Here is a 27,676-nt window from a genome sequence, read left to right as displayed (position 1 = left end):
TTGGCCATTTGTCTAAGGATGGAAAGCAGAAGAAAAAGACAAATCAATGCCCATCTTAGCACAAAAGGACTGCCAAAACCTCGAAACAAACTGGGAACCTCTGTCCGACACAATGTTCTCCGGAATGCCATGCAAACGAACCACATGCTGGAAAAACAACGGAACCAAATCAGAGGATGAAGGCAACTTAGGCAAGGGTACCAAATCGACCATCTTAGAGAAGCGATCACAAACCACCCAGATGACCGACATCCTTTGAGAGACAGGGAGATCTGAAATAAAATCCATGGAAACATGCGTCCAGGGCCTCTTCGGGACCGGCAAGGGCAAAAGTAACCCACTGGCACGAGAACAGCAGGGCTTCGCCCGAGCACAAGTCCCACAGGACTGCACAAAAGCACGCACATCCCGGGACAAGGAAGGCCACCAAAAGGACCTAGCCACCAAATCTCTGGTACCAAAAATTCCAGGATGACCAGCCAACACCGAACAATGAACCTCCGAGATAACCCTACTAGTCCATCTATCAGGGACAAACAGTCTCTCTGCAGGACAGCGGTCAGGTCTATCCTCCTGAAACTCCTGCAGAACCCGCCGCAAATCAGGGGAGATGGCAGACAAAATCACCCCCTCTTTGAGAATACCAGCCGGCTCAGAAACTCCCGGAGAATCAGGCACAAAACTCCTCATTCTTAGAACCCGGAAGGTATGAAACCACAAAATCGAAACGGAAGAAAAACAGTGACCATCGAGCCTGTCTAGGGTTCAACCGCTTGGCAGACTCGAGATAAGTCAAATTCTTGTGATCCGTCAAGACCACCACGCGATGCTTGGCGCCCTCAAGCCAATGTCGCCACTCCTCGAATGCCCACTTCATGGCCAACAACTCCCGATTGCCAACATCATAATTACGCTCAGCAGGCGAAAACTTTCTAGAAAAGAAAGCACATGGTTTCATCACAGAGCCATCAGAACCTCTCTGAGACAAAACAGCCCCTGCTCCAATCTCAGAAGCATCAACCTCGACCTGAAAAGGGAGCGAAACATCTGGCTGACACAACACAGGAGCCGAAGAAAAACGACGTTTCAGCTCCTGAAACGCCTCAACGGCCGCAGAGGACCAATTCACCACATCCGCACCTTTCTTGGTCAAATCAGTCAGTGGTTTGACAACACTAGAAAAATTAGCGATAAAGCGACGGTAAAAATTCGCAAAGCCCAGGAATTTCTGAAGGCTCTTTACAGATGTAGGCTGAGTCCAATCATAAATAGCCTGGACTTTAACTGGATCCATCTCGATAGTAGAAGGGGAAAAAATGAAGCCCAAAAAGGAAACCTTCTGAACTCCAAAGAGACACTTAGACCCCTTCACAAACAAGGAATTAGCACGAAGGACTTGGAACACCATTCTGACCTGCTTCACATGAGACTCCCAATCATCCGAAAAGACCAAAATATCATCCAAATATACTATCATGAATCTATCCAGATACTTTCAGAAGATGTCATGCATAAAGGACTGGAATACAGATGGCGCATTAGAAAGCCGAATGGCATCACCAGATACTCAAAATGGCCCTCGGGCGTATTAAATGCGGTTTTCCATTCATCGCCCCGCTTAATACGCACAAGATTATACGCTCCTCGAAGATCTATCTTGGTAAACCAACTAGCCCCCTTAATCCGAGCAAACAAATCAGACAATAGAGGCAGAGGGTACTGAAATTTGACCGTGATTTTATTAAGAAGGTGGTAATCTATACAAGGTCTCAGAGAACCATCCTTCTTGGCCACAAAAAAGAACCCTGCTCCCAACGGTGACGACGACGGGCGAATATGCCCTTTCTCCAAGGACTCCTTTATATAGCTCCGCATAGTGGCGTGTTCTGGCACAGATAAATTGAAAAGTTGGCCTTTAGAAAACTTACTACCAGGAATCAAATTAATAGCACAATCACAATCCCTATGAGGAGGCAGGGCACTGGGCTTGGGCTCATCAAATACATCCTGGTAATCCGACAAAAACTCAGGTACTTCAGAAGGAGTGGAAGAAGAAATTGACAACGCTGGAACATCACCATGGGCCCCTTGACAACCCCAACTGGACACAGACATAGATTTCCAGTCCAATACTGGATTATGGACCTGTAGCCATGGCAAACCCAACACGACCACATCATGCAAATTATGCAACACCAAAAAGCGAATATCTTCCCGATGTGCAGGAGCCATGCACATGGTCAACTGGGTCCAGTACTGAGGCTTATTCTTGGCCAAAGGCGTAGCATCAATTCCCCTTAATGGAATAGGATGCTGCAAGGGCTCCAAGAAAAAACCACAGCGCCTGGCATACTCTAAGTCCATCAAATTCAGGGCTGCGCCTGAATCCGCAAACGCCATAACAGAGTAGGATGACAAAGAGCAAATCAAAGTAACGGACAAAAGAAATTTAGGCTGTATAGTACCAATGGTGACAGACCTAGCGGACCGCTTAGTGCGCTTAGGACAATCATAGATAGCATGAGTGGAGTCACCACAGTAAAAACACAGCCCATTCTGACGTCTGTGCTCTTGCCGTTCAGTTCTGGTCAAAGTTCTATCACATTGCATAGGCTCAGGCCTCTGCTCAGAGGACACCGCCATATGCTGCACAACTTTCCGCTCCTGCAAACGCCGATCGATCTGAATAGCCAAGGACATTGATTCATTCAGACCAGCAGGCGTGGGGAACCCCACCATAACATCCTTAAGGCCCTCAGAAAGACCCTTTCTGAAAATCGCTGCCAGAGTACACTCATTCCTTTGAGTAAGCACAGACCACTTTCTAAACTTCTGACAATACATTTCAGCATCATCCTGACCCTGACATAGAGCCAGCAAGATTTTCTCTGCCTGATCCACAGAATTTGGTTCGTCATAGAGCAATCCAAGCGCCAGAAAAAACGCATCTACATTAAGCAATGCAGGATCTCCTGGCTCAAGGGAGAATGCCCAGTCTTGAGGGTCACCACGCAACAAGGAAATAATGATTTTTTACTTGCTGACTAGGGTCACCAGAGGAGCGAGGTTTCAGGGCAAGAAACAGTTTACAATTATTCTTGAAATTCAGAAACTTTGATCTATCCCCAGAAAACAAATCAGGAATTGGGATTCTAGGCTCTAACATAGGATTCTGAACTATATAATCCTGAATGCCTTGTACCCTTGCAGTGAGATTATCCACACAAGAGGACAGACCTTGAATGTCCATATCTACACCTGAGTCCTGAACCACCCAGAGGTTTAGGGGAAAAAAAAGACTAAACACACTGCAGAGAAAAAAAAATGGTCTCAGAACTTCTCTTATCCCTCTATTGAGATGTATTAACACTTTCTGACCAGTTGTACTGTTATGGCTGGACCTGGTGGTTAGGAGCACCGGGAATGACCTGATAGTCAAAACTGCAAAATAGAGCGAGCTCTGGGAAGTGGGAGCTCTGCTGACCGCAGCCCTAATCTATTATCACACACACTAGAATTAGCCGTGGATCGTACCTGACTCTGCCTAGACGACTCTTCACAGCCTGAGAGGTAACTTCCCCTAAAGAGAAATATAGCCTCACCTTGCCTCAGAGAAATTCCCCAAAGGAAAAGAGCAGCCCCCCACATATATTGACTGTGAGTTAAGAGGAAGGCACAAACATAGGAATGAGACAGGTTTCAGCAAAGGAGGCCCGACTTACTAAATAGACAGAAGATAGATAAAGGGATCTTTGCGGTCAGCACAAAAAACTACAAAAAGCCACGCAGAGTGAGCAAGAAAACCCCCGCGCCGACTCACGGCGCGGTAGGTGCCACTCTGCAACCCAGAGCTTCCAGCTAGCGAGACAATATCATGATAGCCGGCTGGACAAAACTTAGCAGGTACTCAGAAATATATTCAGCACACAAATGAACAACAAATGAGCTTAACAGGGACTTAGCTTCTGCTGAAGTAGTCAGGTCATCAGGAGATCCAAGTGAGATCTGAACCAATACAGATACATTGACAACTGGCATCAGGTAACGATCTGAGTTAAATAGAGGAACCAGCCCAGTCTTTAAACGATGCAGCTGAGGAAGCCACCTCCAGACCAGCAGCTCCACTTTCAGCCACCAGAGGGAACCCACGGACAGAACTCACAGAAATACCATTCCTGACCACAGGAGGGAGTTCCAGAACAGAGTTCACAACAGTACACCTAGGCAAGCAGATTTGCTGTCCAGTGGTCTAGGAAAGCAGGTAGAGTAAAAGATGATGAATTGAGGGTGGAGGTAGGAGAGACAGAACATGACATAATGAATTAGGGAGGAAGTGGGCGTGTAAATATAATGAATCGGGGAGCGGGAGGTACAGAGTGGAGGCGTTAAGGATGAAGGAGTGTGACTCGTAATGAATTGGGGAAAGAGCACAGGTTCTAATTAATTTAAAAATTATTGGGTGGGGAAAGTGGCTATTTATAGTTAATGGGGGCACAGTGGTAGATTACAATTTACATTTGGAATAGTGGGTTGATTAATAACTAATTATATATTAATGCTGGGTGCACGTCTGTATTCAGCTGCATAGCATAGAAGTTGGGGAAAAAGTGGGGACTGTGCTATGGAAGCGGTGCTCTAAATATCTGTGTGTTTTCTGCAGAGACTAGTCCTGGCTGGAAGAAGTTATGGCAGTCTGAGCTGAATGAAGAAGAAAAGTAAAGATGAAGGACTTCAACTAGAGACGCCACTGGTGAGTCAGTGTGCTACCTGTACACTAGTACTATACACTGTACACTATATAAAAAGCTCCTGTGTATAATGCCACTGGTGATCACTATATTACCTGTACACTTTATACAGAGCTCCTGTGTATAATGTCACTGGTGATCACTGTATTACCTGTATACTTTATACTGGTAGTAATATGTAGTCTGGTCATGATGTGACGGTATTTGTTCCTTGTATGTGGTATTTGGTTAGTATGTGGGGGTAATATGTGGTCTGGTCATGGTGTGGTGGTATTTGTTCCTTGTATGTGGTACTATTCGGTCACTATGTGGTGGTAATACGTGGTTCAGCCATGGTGTCACAGTATTTGTCCCTTGTATGTGGTATTATTGGTCACTTTAAAAAATGTATGCAACGCATTCCCATAAAGAAAAATAAATAAAAATATACCTCAAAAGAGAATTGGATATTTTAAGAAATGTTTAATAGGTTAGAATAGAGTAGGGCCTGGCCAAAAGAGTCATGGTCATGGTGGTGGCTTAAAAAGTCTTTTGGCGAAAACAAAAACTGATGGCTACGTATGTGATGTGGTATTCAGTGGGAACTGTTAATGTGTGATTGGTGAGGACGTGGTGCAGAAGTTGAGTTTTTCCAAGAGTGGATAGTGGAACTGTGGAGGCAGAGCTGGGGTGGATCCTAGGCAAAGTCTCAAGGAGTCCTGAAAATGTTGCCAGTATGGGGCCCTGAAATCTCTGGTGGCAGCCCTACATCATGTAATACCATCAGGGAAGTGTCTCATTGGCTCCAAATTTATTCTGCAGCAGGATAACGTCCACAAACGTATAGTTAATGTCAATAAAAACTAACTACAGTTTAAAGAAGAACAAGGAGTCCTTGAAGTGATAATATAGTTCCCACACAGCCTTGATCTCAATATCAACACGTCTGTCTGGGATTACATGGGATTACTTGATAAAAAGCTGTAGAAACCTTCTGTCTCTTCATGTAAAAAGCATACCAAGAAGAATCCTTTACTGTTTTTTACACCCAATCTTTATGGGTGGAAAAACAAAAATAAAGAACTAAAATAATGTTTTTGCCTAAATATTCACATCTTTAACCCCTTCATGACCTTGGGATTTTTCGTTTTTCTGTTTTCGTTTTTCACTCCCCTCCTTCACAGAGCCATAACTTTTTTATTTTTCCGTCAATTTGGCCATGTGAGGGCTTATTTTTTGCGGGACGAGTTGTACTTTTGAACGACATCATTGGTTTTACCATGTCTTGTACTAGAAAAGGGGAAAAAATTCCAAGTGCAGTGAAATTGCAAAAAAAGTGCAATCCCACACTTGTTTTTTGCTTGCCTATTTTGCTAGGTTCACTAAATGCTAAAACTGACCTGCCATTATGATTCTCCAGGTCAGTACGAGTTCATAGACACCTCACATGTCTAGGTTATGTTTTACCTAAGTGGTGAAAAAAAATTCCAAACTTTGCAAAAAAAAAAAAAAAAAAAAAATTTGCGCCATTTTCCGATACTCGTAGCGTCTCCATTTTTCGTGATCTGGGGTCAGGTGAGGGCTTATTTTTGCGTGCCGAGCTGGTGTTTGTAATTATAGCATTTTGGTGCAGATCCGTTCTTTTGATCGCCCGTTATTGCATTTTAATGAAATGTCGCAGCGACCAAAAAAACGTATTTCTGGCGTTTCGATTTTTTTTCTCATTACGCCATTTAGCGATCAGGTTAATGCTTTTTTTTTATTGATAGATCGGGTGATTCTGAACGCGGCGATACCAAATATGTGTAGGTTTGATTTTTTTTTTATTGATTTATTTTGATTGGGGCGAAAGGGGGGTGATTTAAACTTTTATGTTTTTTTTATTTTTTTCACATTTTTAAAAACTTTTTTTTTTCAACTTTTTTTTTTCACTTTTGCCATGCTTCTATAGCCTCCATGGGAGGCTAGAAGCAGGCACAGCCCGATCGGCTCTGCTACATAACAGCGATCATCAGATCGCTGTTATGTAGGAGAATTGCAGGTGTGCTGTGAGCGCCGACCACAGGGTGGCGCTCACAGCCACCGGCGATCAGTAACCATAGAGGTCTCAAGGACCTCTATGGTTACCATTCAGAAGCATCGCCGACCCCCGATCATGTGACGGGGGTCGGCGATGACGTCATATCCGGCCGCACGGCCGGATGCGGTAGTTAAATGCCGCTGTCTGCGTTTGACAGCGGCATTTAACTAGTTAATAGGCGCGGGCAGATCGCGATTCTGCCCGCGCCTATTGCGGGCACATGTCAGCTGTTCAAAACAGCTGACATGTCCCGGCTTTGATGCAGGCTCACCGCGGAGCCCTGCATCAAAGCAGGGGAGCTGACCTCGGACGGTATAGTACGTCCGAGGTCAGTAAGGGGTTAAACTATTCAGATCTGGATTCCAAAATGTTGATATTCTTCTGGCAAAGCCATTTTTTTGCTGATTTGGAAGTATGCTTAGGATCATCCTTGTGCTGAAAGATTTAATTCCTTTTCGTCTGTTTAGTAGATGCCTGTAGGTTTTGTTGCAAAGTTGATTTATATTTGGAACTGTTCATACTTCCCTCCACTTTGACTAAAACCTCAGTTTCGGCTGCCGAAAAACAGCCACAAACCATAATGCTGCCTCCACCATGGTTCACTGTGGGTATGGTGCTCTTTTTGTGATTCACAGTATTGACTTTGCACCAGACATAACGTTTTGGAACTATGGTCAAAAAGTCAAGCATCTTTATAATCAGAACATAATACGTTTTCCCACATGATTTCTGCAGATTTGATGTAGGTTTTGGCAATGCATAGCCAGGCTTGGATGTTTTTGTTTGTAAGAAAAATCTTCCATCATGCACCCATATGAAGAATACGGGAGATTTTCTCATACAGTGCACAACCAGTACTTGCCAGAAATGCCTGCAGCTTCTTTGATGTTACTGTAGGTCTGTCATGGCTTGGTTTGAGGATTTGATTGGATGACCTGTTGCTGCGTGATCGATTCCTCTGTCTGCTGAGCTATTGCCTTTTCCTTCCTGTTCAACTGCTGATGGTTTCTATTGTCTTTATTTCCCTTCTTGGTTTACTCTTCTCCAGGTGTTTCTCATTTTCACATCTTTTTTTTGTCCTGTCACATTTGAGGTGGGATTTTATATGTTCACCCTTCACTGCACTTTCTTGTTGGCTATACCTCTTGGGGAATGTGTGTTCAGGAGTTCGAGCCCTCAGCTAAGGCTACTTTCACATTAGCGTCGTGCACTGCACGTCGCAATGTGACGTTGCAGCGCACCGACGCATACTGTGCAAGCGCCGCACAACGGGGGCAGCGGATGCTGTTTTTCAACGCATCCGCTGCCCCATTGTGAGGTGCGGGGAGGCGGGGGCGGAGTTCCGGCCACGCATGCGCGGTCGGAAAAGATGGGAACGACGCACCAAAAAATGTTACAAGCAATGTTTTTTGGTGGCGACGGTCCGACGCAACCGTCACACGACGGTTGCGACGTGTGGCAATGCGTCGCACTGCGTTGCTAATGCAAGTCAATGGAGAAAAACGCATCCTGCAAGCACTTTTGCAGGATGCGTTTTTTCTCCAAAACGACGCATAGCGACGTGCAGTGCACGACGCTAATGTGAAAGTAGCCTAAGGGGTTTACCTTGTTTGGTAAACTCCAGTTGTATTTCAGTACTGTTCTCAAGTCTCGGGTATGGTATAAATCCAAGTGGCCCTATGTAGTTCTTTTTTATTGTACTGAAAAATTGGACACCAAACATCTTAACTTGAGTTCCAAGAAAAATAAATAAAACATCTGATATTTGGAGACCAAGGGAGGATGGGGGAGAATTATGTAGTGAGGCCAGCAGAATTATCCCTGGTCAGCATTTTCTCTCACAAATGCCATCTAAAACAAAAAAAGGCAGATTCCAAAAGAGAAGCGGGGTGTGTTACAAAGATGGAGTAAGGAGAGAAACCAGTCCTTTTGCAAATCCAGGAGAACTTTGTATTTGGAGATATCAAGCACCAATTACATAAATATTTATGAAATTGGTGCTGGAGATCTCCATATACAAAGTTGTCTTCGTCCTGCTGCCCATATAGACACCTTCTACCACTAGACACGGGATTCTCAAGACAGCATAGGCATGATCATGTAACTTCCTGGCTGTATGTTCCACATGGCAGTGAAAATCCTGCAGGGCTAGAAACTCGCATGTAACACAAGCTTTTTTCCTTTTTTTCTCCTTCATTCACCTGAGTAGGGCATGATCTGATACGAATTTAAATTTTTGCCCTAAGAGATAGTATTGCAATGTGTCCATGGTCTGCTTTTTGGCCATGCATTACTTTTCTGTAATGGAATAATTTTTCTCACACGCTGACTCAGGTAGAGAACAAGATGCTCCTCTCAGTGTATCTCCTGAGAAATCACCACTCTTAAAGCGACTTCTGAGACGTCCATTTGGAGTACAAATTCCTTCTTAAAGTCGGACATACAGGAGTTCAAATGGAGAGAATCCAGTAGATGCCTGTGGAACCTTCCGGACAGAGAATAACGGATATGGGAGGAGACAGTCCCAGTCTCGCCTGTCCTTTTCTATGACCTTCTTAAGCATACTCGTTAGGATTTTATTTAACCTTTCCACAAGGCCGTCTGTCTGGTGATGGTATAATTTGCAAGATCTAACAGTTCCTGCATCACCTTAATAATAAAGGGTGTTCCTTGTTTGCTCAGGATCTCCCTTGGTAGTCCTGTCCGGGCAAAGATGTGGACCAACTCACAAGCAATACTTCTCATGGAAGAGTTTCTCAGGGGAACCGCTTCTTGGTACCGTGTAGCATAGTTGAGAAAAAACCCACATATATTGATGCCCACGAGCAGACTTAACACTGGGCTGTGTGATATACTGCAGGGGCTGTGCTATATACTAGATGGGCAGTGTGATATACTGCGTGGGCTGTGTGATATACTGCGGGGCTGTGCTATATACTACATGGCCAGTGTGATATACTGCGTGGGCTGTGTGATATACTGCGGGGGCTGTGCTATATTCTACATGGGCAGTATGATAATACTGCGTGGGCTGTGCTATATACTACATGGGCAGTGTGATATACTGCGTGGCTGTGTGATATACTGTGGGGGCTGTGCTATACACCACATGGGCAGTGTGATATACTGCGTGGGCTGTGTGATATACTGCGAGGGCTGTGCTATTTAATACATGGGCAGTGTTATATACTACATGGGCTGTGTGATATACTGCGGGGGCTGTGCTATATACTACATGGGCAGTGTTATATACTGCGTGGGCTGTGCTATATACTACGTGCCCTGTGTTATATACTGCGTGGCCTGTGTTATATACTACGTCGCCTGTGTTAAATACTGCATGGCTGCTATATACTGCGTGGGCTATGTTATATAGTACGTGGGCTGTGTAATATACTCTTTGGGCTGTGTTATATACTGCGTGGCCTGTATTAACGCATCGGGTATTCTAGAATATGTATGTATGTATATAGCACAGGCCACGTAGTATTTGTCTGCTATATACTACATGGCTCCTATATACTACGTGGCCTGTGCCATATACTACTGTATGTGGAGCACAGGCCACGTAGTATTTGTCTGCTATATACTACATGGCTCCTATATACTACGTGGCCTGTGCCATATACTACTGTATGTGGCTGCTATATACATACATACATACATACATACATACATATTCTAGAATACCCTATGCGTTAGAATCGGGCCACCATATCTAATAAATATATATATATATATATATATATATATAGTGGGTGAAATAAGTATTTGATCCCTTGCTGATTTTGTAAGTTTGCCCACTGACAAAGACATGAACAAACAGTCTATAATTTTAGGGGAAGGTTAATTTTAACATTGAGAAATACAATATCAAAAATAAAATCCAGAAAATCACATTGTATAAATTATATACATTTATTTGCATTTTGCAGTGAGAAATAAGTATTTGATCCCCTACCAACCATTAAGAGTTCTGGCTCTTACAGACCAGTTAGAAGCTCCTATTCAACTTGTTACCTGCATTAAAGACAGCTGTCTTACATCCTCGCCTTTATAAAAGACTCCTGTCCACAGACTCAATTAATCAGTCAGACTCTAACCTCTACAACATGTGCAAGACCAAAGAGCTTCATAAGGATGTCAAGGACAAGATCATAGACCTGCACAAAGCTAGTATGGGTTACAAAACCATAAGTAAGATGCTGGGTGAGAAGGAGACAACTGTTGGTGCAATAGTAAGAAAATGGAAGAAATACAAAATGACGGTCAATCGACATCGATCTGAGGCACCATGCAAAATCTCACCTCGTGGGGTATCCTTGATCATGAGGAAGGTGAGAGATCACCTGAAAACTACACCAGGGGGAACATGTTAATGATCTCAAGGCAGCTGGGACCACAGTCACAAAGAAAACCATTGATAGCACATTACACCATAAAGGTTTAAAATCCTGAAGTGCCTGCAAGGTCCCCCTGCTCAAGAAGGCACATGTATATAGTATATAGCGTGCAGGTAATACAGTAATCACCGGTGACATTATACACAGGAGCTCTGTATATAGTGTCAGTGTACAGGTAATACAATTATCACGAGTGACATTATATACAGGAGTTCTGTATATAGTATATAGCGTACAGGTAATAGTGATCACTGGTGACATTGTAAACAGGAACTCTGTATATACTGTCAGTGTAAAGGTAATACAGGAATCACCAGTGACATTATACACAAAAGATCTGTATATAGTGTCATTGTACAGGTAATACAGTGATCACTGGTGACATTGTGCACAGGAGCTCTGTCTATAATATACAGTGTATACTGTGCGTGTATATGTAATACACTGGCTCACCAGAGAAGTCCCTAGGTGAAGTCCTCTATCTTCGCTTTTCATCTTCATCCAGCGCAGACCACCATGACTTCTTCCAGCAAGGACTTGTTTCTGCAGGAAATAACAGTTATCTAGAGCACCGCTTGCAAAACACACTATTTAGTTTTTTCCCAACTTCTACACTACACCAGATGAAGATAAAAAGGTGACACAGTGCTGCTCTGTACAGTAACAGGACCACCCGCATTGAAAACAGAATTCTTCAAAAATAAAATACATTACTGCAGTAATAATATCCCTTAATTAGCCTCTACAGTAATAATTGTCCCCATCCTGGTCCCCTTGTGTCTCATTCCTGGCTCCAGCCATATGATCTCTCATCCTGCCCCCATATTTGCTCCCATCCTGCCCACATATGAGCTCCCATCCTGCCCCCATATGAGCTTCCATCCTGCCCCATATAAGCTCCCATTCTGCCTCAATATGAGCTCCCATCCTGCCCCCATATGAGTTCCCCGTCCTGCCCCCATATGAGCTCCCAACCTGTCCCTATATGCGCTCCCATCCTGCCCCATTATGAGCTCCCATCCTGCCCCCATATGAGCTCCCATCCTTCCCCCATATAAGCTCCCATCCTGCCCCATATTAGGTATCATATATGTTCCTATCTTGCCCTATGTGTTCCTATCCTGCCACATATGCGCTCCCATCCTACCCCATATGAGCTCCCAATCTGCCCCATATGAGCTCCCATCCTGCCCCCATATGATCTTGGATATGGCTTTAAAGAAGGCGATTAATTTTATTATAATAATTAAATGATTACAGAAAATAGGAAATAGTGTGATATTGCGTACACGTTTGCATAATATAAATCACAAAGGTAAAGTACTTATATTGCACACTACACAGGAAAAACTTCACCAGGAGTAGCACATCATCTGACCGGGAACCTCATCTGTGAGAACTAGAACAGCGAAGACAGAGAAATTCCTGGGATCCACACTGTAGTGTCATGGGCATCCCCTTTTTAGTCCACAGGTTAACAGGGCTTTTGTCTTAGCTGAAGTCTTCCCCAACTTATATCTTGTTTAGAAACAAATGATTGCGTAACCAAGTATTACACAAGCCCTACCAAGTTCTATTTGTCCGATATAGTATAGAGTGGCCAACTCTTCAGATGTCAGTCAACAATGGACAAATACATCACAGAATAAAATATGCCAAATGCTCTTCTGGTACTAAATGTAAAATTTTGAACACGTTTTTTGAGGGTTATATCACAAGAAAAGGCATTCCAGACCACAGAATAGTTTATGGCTGAGCAATATAATACTGATAAAATTTTAACAAGTATTTTTGAGGCTTATATACCACTGAAATCTACTGAAGTCTATGGATGAGCAATATAATAACAATAACATTTTGACTAAGTTTTTAGAGGGTTATATATCAACAAAATGTACCCAAGGACACATAATACCGTATGGCTGAGAAATATAACCCAGCAAATGTTTTTATTTTTTTAGTGTTACCGTATTTTTTGGACTATAAGACGCACTTTTCCTCCCAAAATGTGGAGGAAAATGGTTGTGCATCTTATAGTCCGGATATATCAGCTCTGGTTGTGGTGGGGAGGTGGGGGAGCGGTATTGGAGAAGCAGTGGGTCACAGAGGCAGGAGCCGGCAGCTCCGGCTAACTCCTGTGCCCGCTGCTAAAGAGAAAAGAATATGCATTGCATTCCACTCCCATGGGCGTGAAGGGCAATGAATATTCATTTCTTCCTGGCATCCTGGTATAATTGATTTGCCCCATCCCCTTGCTGGTATGATTGGCCCCATCCTAGTTCTTGTATCCATGGCCCCATCAGAAAAGATTCAAAAAAAAAAAACCTTTACTCTTACCTTCCTCTGCTCCCTCGCAGTGGCAGCATCCTGCTTCAGTGCCAGCAGCTGCTTAATGCTTGTAAGCAGCACATGGCAGGGACATCATGCGCTGCTCACAAGCAGAGCACAGCTGCCGGAATACTCACCAGGTGTTCATCAGAGGTCACGTTAAGTATCCATTCCTCTTCAGTAGCGCACACTGTCAGCCACCTGCTGCTGCTGGCGGTCATGTGTGCCGATACTTAAGAGAAATGAATATTCAAAATATTCTTTTCTCTTAAGTATCGGCACATGTGACCGTCGGCCATCAAGAAGGAGGCGGCCGACAGTGCACGCTACTGAAGAGGAATGGATACTCAATGTGACCTCTGATGAACACCTGTTGAGTATTCCAGCAGCTGTGCTCTGCTTGTGAGCAGTGCATGATGTCCCTACCATGCGCTGCTTACAAGCATTAAGCAGCTGCTGGCACCGGAGCAGTGTTGTGAAATTGGATTTTGGGCTCCCCCGGTGGCCACTGGTGGAATTGAACTGGTGTGCATCATCCCCTCTGTTCACCTGTTTCCATCAGGATGTGGGAGTCGCTATTTAACCTTGCTCCTCTGTCACTTCCATGCCGGTCAACATTGTAATCAGAAGCCTTTCTGTGCATGTTCCTGCTGCTAGACTACTCCCAGCTAAGTTGGACTTTAGTCCTCGTTTGTTTTTGCATTTTGTTCCAGTTCACAGCTGTAGTTTCGTTTCTGTGTCTGGAAAGCTCTTGTGATCTGAAATTGCCACTCTGATGTTATGAGTTAATACTAGAGTCTTAAAGTAATTTCAGGATGGTATTTTGATAGGGTTTTCAGCTGACCATGAAAGTGCCCTTTCTGTCTTCCTGCTATCTAGTAAGCGGACCTCAATTTTGCTAAACCTATTTTCATACTACGTTTGTCATTTCATCTAAAATCACCGCCAATATATGTGGGGGCCTCTGTCTGCCTATCGGGGAAATTTCTCTAGAGGTGAGCCAGGACTATATTTTCCTCTGCCAGGATTAGTTAGTCTTCCGGCCGGCGCTGGGCGTCTAGGGATAAAAAACGTAGGCAACGCTACCCGGCTACTGTTAGTTGTGCGGCAGGTTTAGTTCATGGTCAGTTTAGTTTCCATCCTTCCAAGAGCTAGTACTTATGTTTGCTGGGCTATGTTCTCTTGCCATTGAGAACCATAACAGTTTGACCGGCCCAAAAGGGGTTAAATTAATTGACAGAGAAAGGAGAGAAAAGAGAAGTCTGCTGAAGATTTTTTTTTTTTTCCCTTCCCTTCAGTTCTGAGTGTGCTTGTAATTGAATCTCTTGCAAGTCTGCCTATATTGCAGCCTTTCTCTCTCTCTCTCTCTCCTTCTAATCCTGGAATGGCTCTGTGTTCACCTGTTTAAAATGGATATTCAGAGTTTAGCTGCAGGTTTGAATAATCTCACCACGAAAGTTCAAAATTTACAAGATTTTGTTGTTCATGTTCCTATATCTGAACCTAGAATTCCTTTGCCTGAATTTTTCTCGGGGAATAGATCTTGCTTTCAAAATTTCAAAAATAATTGCAAGTTGTTTTTGTCCCTGAAATCTCGCTCTGCTGGAGATCCTGCTCAGCAGGTCAGGATTGTGATTTCCTTGCTCCGGGGCGACCCTCAGGATTGGGCTTTTGCATTGGCTCCAGAGGATCCTGCGTTGCTCAATGTGGATGCGTTTTTTCTGGCCTTGGGGTTGCTTTATGAGGAACCTCAGTTAGAGCTTCAGGCGGAAAAGGCCTTGATGTCCCTATCTCAGGGGCAAGACGAAGCTGAAATATACTGCCAGAAATTCCGTAAATGGGCTGTGCTTACTCAGTGGAATGAGTGCGCCCTGGCGGCGAATTTCAGAGAGGGTCTCTCTGATGCCATTAAGGATGTTATGGTGGGGTTCCCTGTGCCTGCGGGTCTGAATGAGTCCATGACAATGGCTATCCAGATCGATAGGCGTCTGCGGGAGCGCAAACCTGTGCACCATTTGGCGGTGTCTACTGAGAAGACGCCAGAGAATATGCAATGTGATAGAATTCTGTCCAGAAGTGAACGGCAGAATTTAAGACGAAAAAATGGGTTGTGCTTCTATTGCGGTGATTCAACTCATGTTATATCAGCATGCTCTAAGCGTACTAAGAAGCTTGATAAGTCTGTTTCAATTGGCACTTTACAGTCTAAGTTTATTCTATCTGTGACCCTGATTTGTTCTTTATCATCTATTACCGCGGATGCCTATGTCGACTCTGGCGCCGCTTTGAGTCTTATGGATTGGTCCTTTGCCAAACGCTGTGGGTATGATTTGGAGCCTCTTGAAACTCCTATACCCCTGAAGGGGATTGACTCCACCCCATTGGCTAGTAATAAACCACAATACTGGACACAAGTAACTATGCGGATTAATCCGGATCATCAGGAGATTATTCGCTTTCTTGTGCTGTATAACCTACATGATGTGTTGGTGCTTGGATTGCCATGGCTGCAATCTCATAACCCAGTCCTTGACTGGAAAGCTATGTCTGTGTTAAGCTGGGGATGTAAGGGGACGCATGGGGACGTACCTGTGGTTTCCATTTCATCATCTATTCCCTCTGAGATTCCTGAATTCTTGACTGAATATCGTGACGTTTTTGAAGAACCTAAGCTTGGTTCACTACCTCCGCACCGGGAGTGCGATTGTGCCATAGATTTGATTCCGGGTAGTAAATACCCTAAGGGTCGTTTATTTAATCTGTCTGTGCCTGAACATGCTGCTATGCGAGAATATATAAAGGAGTCCTTGGAAAAGGGACATATTCGTCCTTCGTCATCTCCCTTAGGAGCCGTTTTTTTCTTTGTGGCTAAGAAAGATGGCTCTTTAAGACCGTGTATTGATTATCGGCTTTTGAATAAAATCACGGTTAAATATCAATATCCGTTGCCACTGCTGACTGATTTGTTTGCTCGCATAAAGGGGGCCAAGTGGTTCTCTAAGATAGATCTCCGTGGGGCGTATAATTTGGTGCGAATTAAGCAGGGGGATGAGTGGAAGACCGCATTTAATACGCCCGAGGGCCACTTTGAGTATTTGGTGATGCCTTTTGGTCTTTCAAATGCCCCTTCAGTCTTTCAGTCCTTTATGCATGACATTTTCCGTGATTATTTGGATAAATTTATGATTGTGTATCTGGATGATATTTTGATTTTTTCGGATGACTGGGACTCTCATGTCCAGCAGGTCAGGAGGGTTTTTCAGGTTTTGCGGTCTAATTCCTTGTGTGTGAAGGGTTCTAAGTGCGTTTTTGGGGTACAAAAGATTTCCTTTTTGGGATATATTTTTTCCCCCTCTTCCATCGAGATGGATCCTGTCAAGGTTCAGGCTATTTGTGATTGGACGCAACCCTCTTCTCTTAAGAGTCTTCAGAAATTTTTGGGCTTTGCTAACTTTTATCGTCGATTTATTGCTGGTTTTTCTGATGTTGTTAAACCATTGACTGATTTGACTAAGAAGGGTGCTGATGTTGCTGATTGGTCCCCTGCTGCTGTGGAGGCCTTTCGGGAGCTTAAGCGCCGCTTTTCTTCCGCCCCTGTGTTGCGTCAGCCTGATGTTGCTCTTCCTTTTCAGGTTGAGGTCGACGCTTCTGAAATCGGAGCTGGGGCAGTTTTGTCGCAGAGAAGTTCCGATTGTTCCGTGATGAGACCTTGTGCCTTTTTCTCGCGTAAATTTTCGCCCGCCGAGCGGAATTATGATGTTGGGAATCGGGAGCTTTTGGCCATGAAGTGGGCTTTTGAGGAGTGGCGTCATTGGCTTGAGGGGGCTAGACATCAGGTGGTGGTATTGACTGACCACAAAAATCTAATTTATCTTGAGTCCGCCAGACGCCTGAATCCTAGACAGGCGCGCTGGTCGTTGTTTTTCTCTCGGTTTAATTTTGTGGTGTCCTACCTGCCGGGTTCTAAGAATGTTAAGGCGGATGCCCTTTCTAGGAGTTTTGAGCCTGACTCCCCTGGTAACTCTGAACCTACAGGTATCCTTAAGGATGGAGTGATATTGTCTGCCGTTTCTCCAGACCTGCGGCGGGCCTTGCAGGAGTTTCAGGTGGATAGACCTGATCGTTGCCCACCTGGTAGACTGTTTGTTCCTGATGATTGGACCAGTAAAGTCATTTCTGAGGTTCATTCTTCTGCGTTGACAGGTCATCCTGGAATCTTTGGTACCAGGGATTTGGTGGCAAGGTCCTTCTGGTGGCCTTCCCTGTCCCTTAACCTTGCTCCTCTGTCACTTCCATGCCGGTCAACATTGTAATCAGAAGCCTTTCTGTGCATGTTCCTGCTGCTAGACTACTCCCAGCTAAGTTGGACTTTAGTCCTCGTTTGTTTTTGCATTTTGTTCCAGTTCACAGCTGTAGTTTCGTTTCTGTGTCTGGAAAGCTCTTGTGATCTGAAATTGCCACTCTGATGTTATGAGTTAATACTAGAGTCTTAAAGTAATTTCAGGATGGTATTTTGATAGGGTTTTCAGCTGACCATGAAAGTGCCCTTTCTGTCTTCCTGCTATCTAGTAAGCGGACCTCAATTTTGCTAAACCTATTTTCATACTACGTTTGTCATTTCATCTAAAATCACCGCCAATATATGTGGGGGCCTCTGCCTATCGGGGAAATTTCTCTAGAGGTGAGCCAGGACTATATTTTCCTCTGCCAGGATTAGTTAGTCCTCCGGCCGGCGCTGGGCGTCTAGGGATAAAAAACGTAGGCAACGCTACCCGGCTACTGTTAGTTGTGCGGCAGGTTTAGTTCATGGTCAGTTTAGTTTCCATCCTTCCAAGAGCTAGTACTTATGTTTGCTGGGCTATGTTCTCTTGCCATTGAGAACCATAACAGAGCAGGACGCTGCGACTGCGAGGGAGCGGACGAAGGTAAGAGTAAAGCTTGTTTTTTTTTTAATCTTTTCTGATGGGGCCATGGATACCAGGAGTGGGATGGGGCCAATCATACCAGCAAGGGGATGGGGCCAATCCATCATACCAGGAACTGGATGGAGCCAATAAATCATACCAGGAATGGGATGGGGCCAGTAGATCATACCGGGAATGGGATGGGGCCAATCGATCATACCAGGAACGGCATGGGGCCAATCAATCATATCAGAATAAGAATGGGACCATGCATACCAGGACTGGGATGGGGCCAATCATACCAGAATAAGGATTGCGCCATGCATGCCAGAATAAGGATGGGGCCATGCATACCAGAATAAGGATGGGGCCATGCATACCAGAATAAGGATGGGGCCATGCATACCAGGATGGGGATGAGGGCCATGCCTACCAGGATAGGGATGAGGGGACCATATTTACCAGGATAGGTGATCTTAAGTACAGAATTGACCACATTTTTTGCTTCAGTTTTTTTTTCCTAATTTCCTCCTCTAAAACCTAGGTGTGTCTTATGGTCCGGTGCATCTTATAGTACGAAAAATATGGCATAAATCACAAAAATGTACCCCAGCACACCTATTAGTTGCTTGGGTAAGAAATGTGAACAAACAAGCAACATTTTCAAATGCTTTTTTATACGGTTATATACCACCAAAATGTGACATAAAACAAGTACTACTCTATGAATGAGTAATCTATTTCTGAAATATTTTTCTACGCTTTTTGTAAGTTTTACATATGACCTTAATGCAACAATAGCCATGTTAAACTGTATGCATGAGTCATTGAATCCTTTAAGAAATTTTTAACAAAAATATTTTGAAAGTGTAGTTGATTAACTTATACAGTCATAAAGGCTTTGCAGAAAGTGCAAAGCCAGACAGAAATTATGAGGAGGGTCATCCATAGACCCCTGAAAGGCAATAACTGGCATGCCTCATTAAAATATTGAATATTACAAACACTTAATGTGCTGCTGTCATCTGCTGGCGTGGAAAAGTGTGGGCTAATCCAGGCTTTGTTAATATTTATAAGCGTGAGTCTGTCTGCATTCTCTTTTCACACGTGAAAACTGTCTGTTATGATTCCTATGGCGACACTAAAAAACCTGGTCAGACAAGATGCTAGCAACAGGGCAGCACAACACCTCCAAGGCATAGAGGGACAGCTTATGTCAGGTGTCCAGCTTTGAGACCCAATAGTTGAAATTTGCAGAGGAATTAGGGAGTACACTAGATTGGTTGGCCAGGCTTTGCTTGAACATCAAAAATGTTTTCTTCGTTGTCAAAAATACTTGGTCATCAGGCCCTGGGCTGGTGCCATGAAATTGGCCCACGTCTTTGACAGTGTACCCCTGCCTCTGCTGTGTATCTCCCTGGCCTCTCCTCCTTGGTTAGACAAGGAAGCTTGCCCCCTGCCACTAGTGGTCTGATGGGAATATTTTCAGCATATTTTCCATAATGGTCTTCTGGTATAGCATTATTATTGAAGCCCTCTCCACCTCAGAAAGAAGAGATGCATGGTTCTCCTTGTAGCGCTAGTCTAGCAGGCTGAACAACCAGTACTCATTTGGTTAAGATGAATGTAACACGAGGGTTACGGGAATGGCAGCAGTACATAAAGTTGGCCATATGTATCAAGCTCCATGCAGCGTCCCTGGCCACAAGCACTTGTCCTCGTGTTGGTCGTTAAGTGGACAATGCCAGTAATTGCGTTCATAAGGGCATGTTTGATGTTCCTGGACACGTGCTGGTACAAAGCGGGGATGCCCCACTGTGAGAAAAAGTGGCAGCTGGGGAACCGAGTACCAAGGGACGGCTGTCAACATGAGTCGGAGGAAATCTTCCATGTCTACCAGCCTAAATGGCAACATTTACATGGAAAGCAGCCTGGAAATGTGCCTGTTCAGCATTTGGGCCTGTGGATGGGTGGGGTAGGGACAGCTCAACACTGTGCCACTGTGCTGGGAAAAGGATTTGGTAGTGCCTGATGATGGTAAGTCATAATGTGTAAGAATAGGTGCAGGACAGGAGGCATCTGCGCCAGAGTTTTGGGCAGGGGATTTGGAAGCACCTAGCACAGGGGAAAAGGCAGTTGTGTCACCCAATGGCACCAATTGTGGACCCAGGCATTGGCCCACCGAGTCGGGTGCTTTGATGACATGTGCCTGATCATGCTGATGGTAGTTAAGTTCTTAGTGGTCTGGCTCCTGCTGATCTTGTCATGGCACAGGTTGCAATGACCATTTTGTTTGTCTTAGAATACTCTATAAAAAAAGTCACAGACTGGGGAACAAATAACTCTTTGACGGAGAAATTCGGGATTGTCGTTGCTATGCAGAACTGTTGCCCTCCTTCTCCCTCTGGTCATCCCACTGCCTCTTCCAGTCTATTTTAGTGCTGCCGATCTCTCCCCTCAACTGCTGGCCTTGCTCTGCATGTCAGCTTCCCAGGTTGGGTCAGTGACTTTGTAATCCACAACCTCATCTTCCACCACCACACCCTCATCCTCCTGACTTCATGCCTTAAAATGAGCAAGACTTCGCGTCAGCTGTCTCATTATCATGTTCCTCCTTATCCCAAATTTGCCATTCTTCACTGTCATGTTCTTGTGGCCATGGCTGCTCTAAGTTTTGTGCATCACTAAACATCATGTCCTCCTGTCCCTCTTGGAGCCTGCAGGTTGAGAAGCCACAATCAACAAATGTGGTAAAGAGCTCCTCAGGGTGTCCTAATGTGGGATCACTAGTCTCCTGGGACTGAACATGGTGGGAGGAAGGAGGATCAGGGTGAGGATTAAGTGATCCAGACTTTAGGCTGGTGAGACTGGAGCAGGTGAAAGACTGTGTGGTGCTGCCAAGCCTGCTGGAAGCATTATCTGCTATCCAACTGACCACCTGTTCGCACTGCTGTGGCATTAGAAGTAGTTTACCATGCAATCCTGCTAAGTAGGACAGGAACCTATGTGCCGTGGATTGGCGTGTTTCTTGTTCTCCAGCAACAGGCATAGTCGCACCTGCCCTATGTCCACGGCATCTACATGCACCATCATCAGCATTTCTACTTCTCTGTCCCGTAATGCACTTGTTACACATTTTGTAATTGCTAAGTCTCTTGAAACCAAGTTTATTTTTAATAGAAAGAAAAAAATTGGTCACCTGCAGCAATCAAAGCTGTTTTTGGGAGTCTACTCCACTGTAATGTAACAGGAAAAATGCAAAAGACCACATAACACTGTATGTCTGAGAAATGGAAGCCTACAACATTTTTAAAAGCTTTTTCTCGGTTTTAGAGATCACAGAAATATTCAAAGACCACGTAACACTGTATGACTGAAAAATGGGAGCCTACTAAATTTTAAAAAGCTTTTTCTCAGTTTTAGAGATCACAGAAATGTACTCCACACTGCTGAATAGTGGCTGAGAAATTTAGCCTAGGAATATATTTCAACAAGTTTGGTATATAACATAAAAAAGGACCTCAAAGCAAGTAATACTTGATGGATCAAAATCTATTACATTTTTAAAAGAAGTGCAAAAAATATACATATAAATAAACCCGCGTCTAAGGTCCTCACCCTTGCAAGTCCTAACACTAAACTTAATAGCAAACCCACAAAAGAGGACTAAAAATCCTCCAAAAATTCAAGAATTAATACAGCAAAAAAAGGGCAGCAGTGTTTACCTGCCTAGATCTCAGAACTAATGCATGCTCAGGATGCAGCAAACGCATGTAGTAAAGATGGCGGCAACACAGGTGCAAAATACTGATGAGATCACTATTCACACAACCTACCAATTCATGGAGGGGGGTGATTGCTTAGTATTGTTACACCCCTGGGCATTACCAAACATTATCAGATCTACTATGGTTGTGATTTATTGCAGCAGTTCTTACAGTGCCTTGCGAAAGTATTCGGCCCCCTGGAATTTTTCAACCTTTTCCCACATATCATGCTTCAAACATAAAGATACCAAATGTAAATTTTTGGTGAAGAATCAACAAGTGGAACGCAATTGTGAAGTTGAACAAAATTTATTGGTTATTTTATATTTTTGTGGAAATTCAAAAACTGAAAAGTGGGGCGTGCAATATTATTCGGCCCCTTTACTTTCAGTGCAGCAAACTCACTCCAGAAGTTCATTGTGGATCTTCGAATGATTCAATGTTGTCAAAAATGCCTAATGATGATAAATATAATCCACCTGTGTGTAATCAAGTCTCCGTATAAATCCACCTACTCTGTGATGTCTCACGGTTCTGTTTGAAGCACAGTGAGCATCATGAAGACCAAGGAACACAACAGGCTGGTCCATGATACTGTTGTGGAGAAGTTTAAAACCGGATTTGGATACAAAATTATTTCCAAAACTTTAAACATCCCAAGGAGCACTGTGCAAGCGATGCAGCCAAGAGGCCCATGATCACTCTGGATGAACTTCAGAGTCCCACAGCTGAGGTGGGACAGTCTGTCCATAGGACAACAATCAGTTGTATACTGCACAAATCTGGCCTTTACGGAAGAGTGGCAAGAAGAAAGCCATTTCTCAAACATATCTATAAAAAGTGACATTTAAAGTTTACAACAAGCCACCTGGGAGACACACCAAACATGTGGAAGAAGGTGCTCTGGTCAGATGAAACCATAATCGAACTTTTTGGCAACAATGCCAAATGATATGTTTGGCGTAAAGGCAACACAGCTCATCACCCTGAACACACCATCCCCACTGTCAAACATGGTGGTGGCAGCATCATGGTTTGGGTCTGATTTTCTTCAGCAGAGACAGGGAAGATGGTTAAAATTGATGGGAAGATGGATGGAGCCAAATACAGGACCATTCTTGAAGAAAACCTGTTAAGAGTCTGCAAAAGACCTGAGACTGGCACCGAGCAAAATCTACAATGGAATGGTTCACAAATAAACATATCCAGGTGTTAGAATGGCCAAGTCAAAGTCCAGACCTCAATCCAATCGAGAATCTGTGGAAAGAGCTGAAAACTGCTGTTCACAAACGATCTCCATCAAACCTCACTGAGCTCGAGCTGTTTGCCAAGGAAGAGTGGGCAAGAATTTCAGTCTCTCGATGTACAAAACTGATAGAGACATACCCCAAGCGACTTACAGCTGTAATCACAGCAAAAGGTGGCGCAACAAAGTATTAAGTTAAAGGGGCCTGTGATGGTGTGATATGCTATGTGGGTATCATTTTGTGTATATTTCTATTTTACTTATTTTCATGGTGTTGAGTTGTTATTTGCCATCTTAGGGTACCGTCACACATTGAAATTTCCATCGCTACGACGTTACGATTCGTGACGTTCTAGCGATATCGTTACGATATCGCTGTGTCTGACACGCTACTGCGATCAGACACCCTGCTGAGAATCGTACGTCGTAGCAGATCGTTTGGAACTTTCTTTCGTCGCTTGATCACCCGCTGACATCGCTGGATCGTTGTGTGTGACAGCGATCCAGCGATGTCTTCGCTTGTAACCAGGGTAAACATCGGGTAACTAAGCGCAGGGCCGCGCTTAGTAACCCGATGTTTACCCTGGTTACAAGCGTAAACGTAAAAAAACAAACCGTACATACTCACCCGTCGGTGTCCTTCAGGTCCCTTGCCGTCTGCTTCCTGTTCTGAGTGCCGGCCGGAAAGTGAGAGCAGAGCGCAGCGGTGCTGCGATCTGCTCTCACTGTACGGCTGCACTCAGAGCAGGAAGCAGACGGCAAGGGACCTGAAGGACACCGACGGGTGAGTATGTACGGTTTGTTTTTTTACGTTTACGCTTGTAACCAGGGTAAACATCGGGTTACTAAGCGCGGCCCTGCGCTTAGTTACCCGATGTTTACCCTGGTTACCCGGGGACTTCGGCATCGCTCCAGCGCCGTGATTGCAACGTGTGACCGCAGTCTACGACGCTGGAGCGATGATTATACGACGCTGCGACGTCACGAATCGTGCCGTCGCAGCGATGAAAATTTCAATGTGTGACGGTACCCTAATATTCTCCCCACAGTTCTGTATTTTTATCTCTCCACAGGGTCAGTGAATAATGTTGTTTGCTAATATGCTAATGACATGTTGACCTAGCTTGTTGACACAATGAGCCCCTGTGACCCACCCCCCTAACCTGTGAATGGGGAGGTGAGACACAGATCAGTTTTTATTTGAACTATGAAGTGAACACAGCATGTCAGAGAGAGAAAGAAGGGAATATGGACTGTTATCCTCTGTGCTGGATTTTTGGATTTTTATCCTCTAACTGATCTGCATTTGTGTTCTGGAATATTTTATCCTTTGTGTGGTGGATTATATGGACCTTTCGTACTTTTGCCTAAATAAAGTTCTTGGGATTGTTCACTTTTCTCTTGCTCTGTTGATTGTGTGATACCGGAGAAGGAACCTGTGGACAGGGCCGAATAATATTGCACGCTCCACATTTCAGTTTTTGAATTTCCACAAAAAGTTAAAATAACCAATACATTTCGTTCAGCTTCACAATTGTGTTCCACTTGTTGTTGATTCTTCACCAAAAATTTACATTTGGTATCTTTATGTTTGAAGCATGATATGTGGGAAAGGGTTGAAAAGTTCCAGGGGGCTGAATACTTTCGCAAGGCATTGTATATCAATGTTTGGATTATCCTTTTAACTTAGTATAATACATTGATAAAGACAGCTAATTTGTATAATAAACTGAAGATTGCCTTAAAGGGGTTTTCCCATGAACAAAGTACATTTTAATCAATAGATCTTGGAATAAAAATAATTTCCACAATTGGATGTGTTTAAAAAAATGTTCCTGTGCTGAGATAATCTTATAACTGTGCCCCTACTGTGTACTGTGTAATTTCTGTGTCTGACCGTACAGGGACATGGCATCTGATCATACTACAGCTTCTGGGCAGGGAGGGGGAGGATACAAAAGAGAGTACAGACATTACAGCAGTGGATCTTAGCTGATTCTTTCTGTGAGGTAAAACATTTCCTTGCCTATTTTAAGCAGTTTCTACTCCAAAGAAAGAATCAGCTGTGATCCTGTTCTGTAATGTCTATATAGTCTTTTGCTTCCTCCCCTGCTCAGGAGCTGTGGTAAGATCAGACCATGTTCTTGTACGGTCAGACACAGCCATTACACAGCACACAACATGGGCACATTTATAAGATTATCTCAGCACAGGGACACATCCAATTGTGGAACTTATGATTTTTCAAAAATCTATTGATTAAAATGTTTATTAAAGGGGGCGTGGCTATGTAGCCGGAGAAGAAGGACGCACTGAGTGAGAGCTCCAAATATCCTTACCTTATCCTGCCACATTTATCACACTCCGGCAAGCGTTACCGGCAGAAGCTGGAACCCCTTACTCCAGGGAACCTTGTGGACCCTCTGAACGGCTGCTGCAGCGATCCGAGGCGGTGGGAAGCTGCGGCGACAGAGGCACTGGAAAGACACACGTGGAGCGGCAGCCATTATCGGGGCGCGCGCTCCGGGACACAGGACGCGGCGCCACCACCTCCTGCTGGAACCGGACTTCCCTCACAGCGGAGCTGAAGGCGGCAGGGTCGCAGCGGTGAGGACTGTGCTGACGCACGACAGCTAGGAGGCCTGAAGGTGATACAGGGGTTCGGGGGAGCGGCGGCCATTACTATAGCGCGCTCCCTAACAGCACAGGGAGCGGCGCCTTGTGCACCTGCGGTGCTGCCTATGAGACAATTCTGTGCCTGGGGAACTAGTGGGGTGGTGCGGTGTGTGCCCTGAGATATTGGGCCCTGCACCTCCCCTGTTAATCAATCGCTTCACCGGTGGCGCCACAATAGTGGGAATTAACCCCCTCCCTGCTGCTCTCCCTCTATGCACGAATTGAGCACCCGTCCAGCATATAAGGCCTAAATAAACACTTGGATAACCACCCTGTGACCCTCACTATCATTACTTGTTAAATTTATGGAGCCTTTGAGCACAATCTAATACTATACAAGACCTGGGGTTAGAGCTTGATTCATCTATAACCATAAAGTTGGAGCACAGCTTGCTTATAATTACTTCTGGAACTAGTTTGTGAGGTCCTCTGGTGTATACCCGCCATGCAGCATCCTAGAGGAGCGGCGGCTGCTGAAAAACTTAAAAAATTTGCTAAGGACGACCCTCATGAAAATGTACGCAACCTCAGAGGTAACTCCACATCATCTCAACGCAGGGGTCGCCCCTCTGATGGCACTGGGGAAGGGGAGGAAGAAGAACTGACTCTCAAACAGGCATCGGAGCAGTTAATGCAGGCTATATCCCTCACTAGATCATCTCTTACGGAGAAAATAGAAGATGTGCATACTGAAGTGGGCCGCCTGCGACATGACATGCAAACTATGAGGGGGCGTATTTCTGAGGTCGAAACAAGGGTGTCTCATATAGAAGACACTATCAATCCTATGGAGGCCAAATTGACCAAAGCTACTGGATCCGTAAATGCTTGGAAGCAAAAAGCAGATGATTTGGAAAATAGACTGCGCCGTAATAATATCCGAATCATAGGTCTCCCGGAGCGGTCAGAGGGTCAGCGGCCTGAACAATTTTTAGAGGAATGGCTTAAGTCTACACTGGGAGATGGATTCTCCTCGACATTTTCGGTGGAAAGAGCCCATAGGGTACCAACGAGGCCCCTCCCTCCTGGAGCTCCGCTGCGACCTTTCCTGGCGCGTCTTCTTAATTGCAGAGACAGAGATACCACCCTTCGTCTGGCGCGTCAGAAGGGCCTCATCAAATTCGATAATGCCACCATATCGATTTTTCCAGATTTTTCCGTGGATCTTCAAAAGCAGCGAGCGCGATTTGTGGATGTTAAAAAGCAACTTAGAGACAAGAACATTGTCTATTCTATGCTCTACCCAGCTCGGCTCCGCATCATCCATAATAGCTCCTCCTTATTCTTCACAGACCCGGCAGAAGCGATTGAGTGGTTGCGGTCTAATGGAGGACCGACTGTGGAAGACGCCTAACCTGGGTTCCTTGTTTGATGGCAATAAAAATTGAGCTCTCCGTATAGGTGCGGAAAAGTCAACAATACCGGACACTGAATCCAGTGAGGGTATCCCCTTTTCAATTTGACTGTGGGAGGATGGAAATACTCCCCCCTACTGTTCAAGTTTTCTTGTTTAACATGGTTTTATGTTTCAGTTTTGGTTGTTTA

General features: G+C 44.5%; 1 long non-coding RNA gene across 2 annotated transcripts in view; it reads left to right on the top strand.

Annotated features, from left to right (window-relative positions):
• LOC143775440 (uncharacterized) overlaps positions 1 to 27,676 on the top strand; it is a 128,072-nt gene that overhangs the window by 84,707 nt on the left and 15,689 nt on the right. The window contains exons 4-5 of one of the 2 annotated variants that reach the window (XR_013215647.1): positions 4,661 to 4,750; positions 9,142 to 9,514. The exons of the other annotated variant lie outside the window; for it this stretch is intronic. This is a non-coding gene — a long non-coding RNA (uncharacterized LOC143775440). Of the gene's footprint in view, positions 1 to 4,660; positions 4,751 to 9,141; positions 9,515 to 27,676 lie in introns of those variants that run through there. 2 annotated transcript variants of the gene reach the window in all.

Source organism: Ranitomeya variabilis, chromosome 5 (assembly GCF_051348905.1).
Source record: "Ranitomeya variabilis isolate aRanVar5 chromosome 5, aRanVar5.hap1, whole genome shotgun sequence".
Taxonomy (NCBI): domain Eukaryota; kingdom Metazoa; phylum Chordata; class Amphibia; order Anura; family Dendrobatidae; genus Ranitomeya; species Ranitomeya variabilis.
Note: the sequence above shows the minus strand (reverse complement) of the source record. Positions and strands in the feature narration are given on the sequence as shown.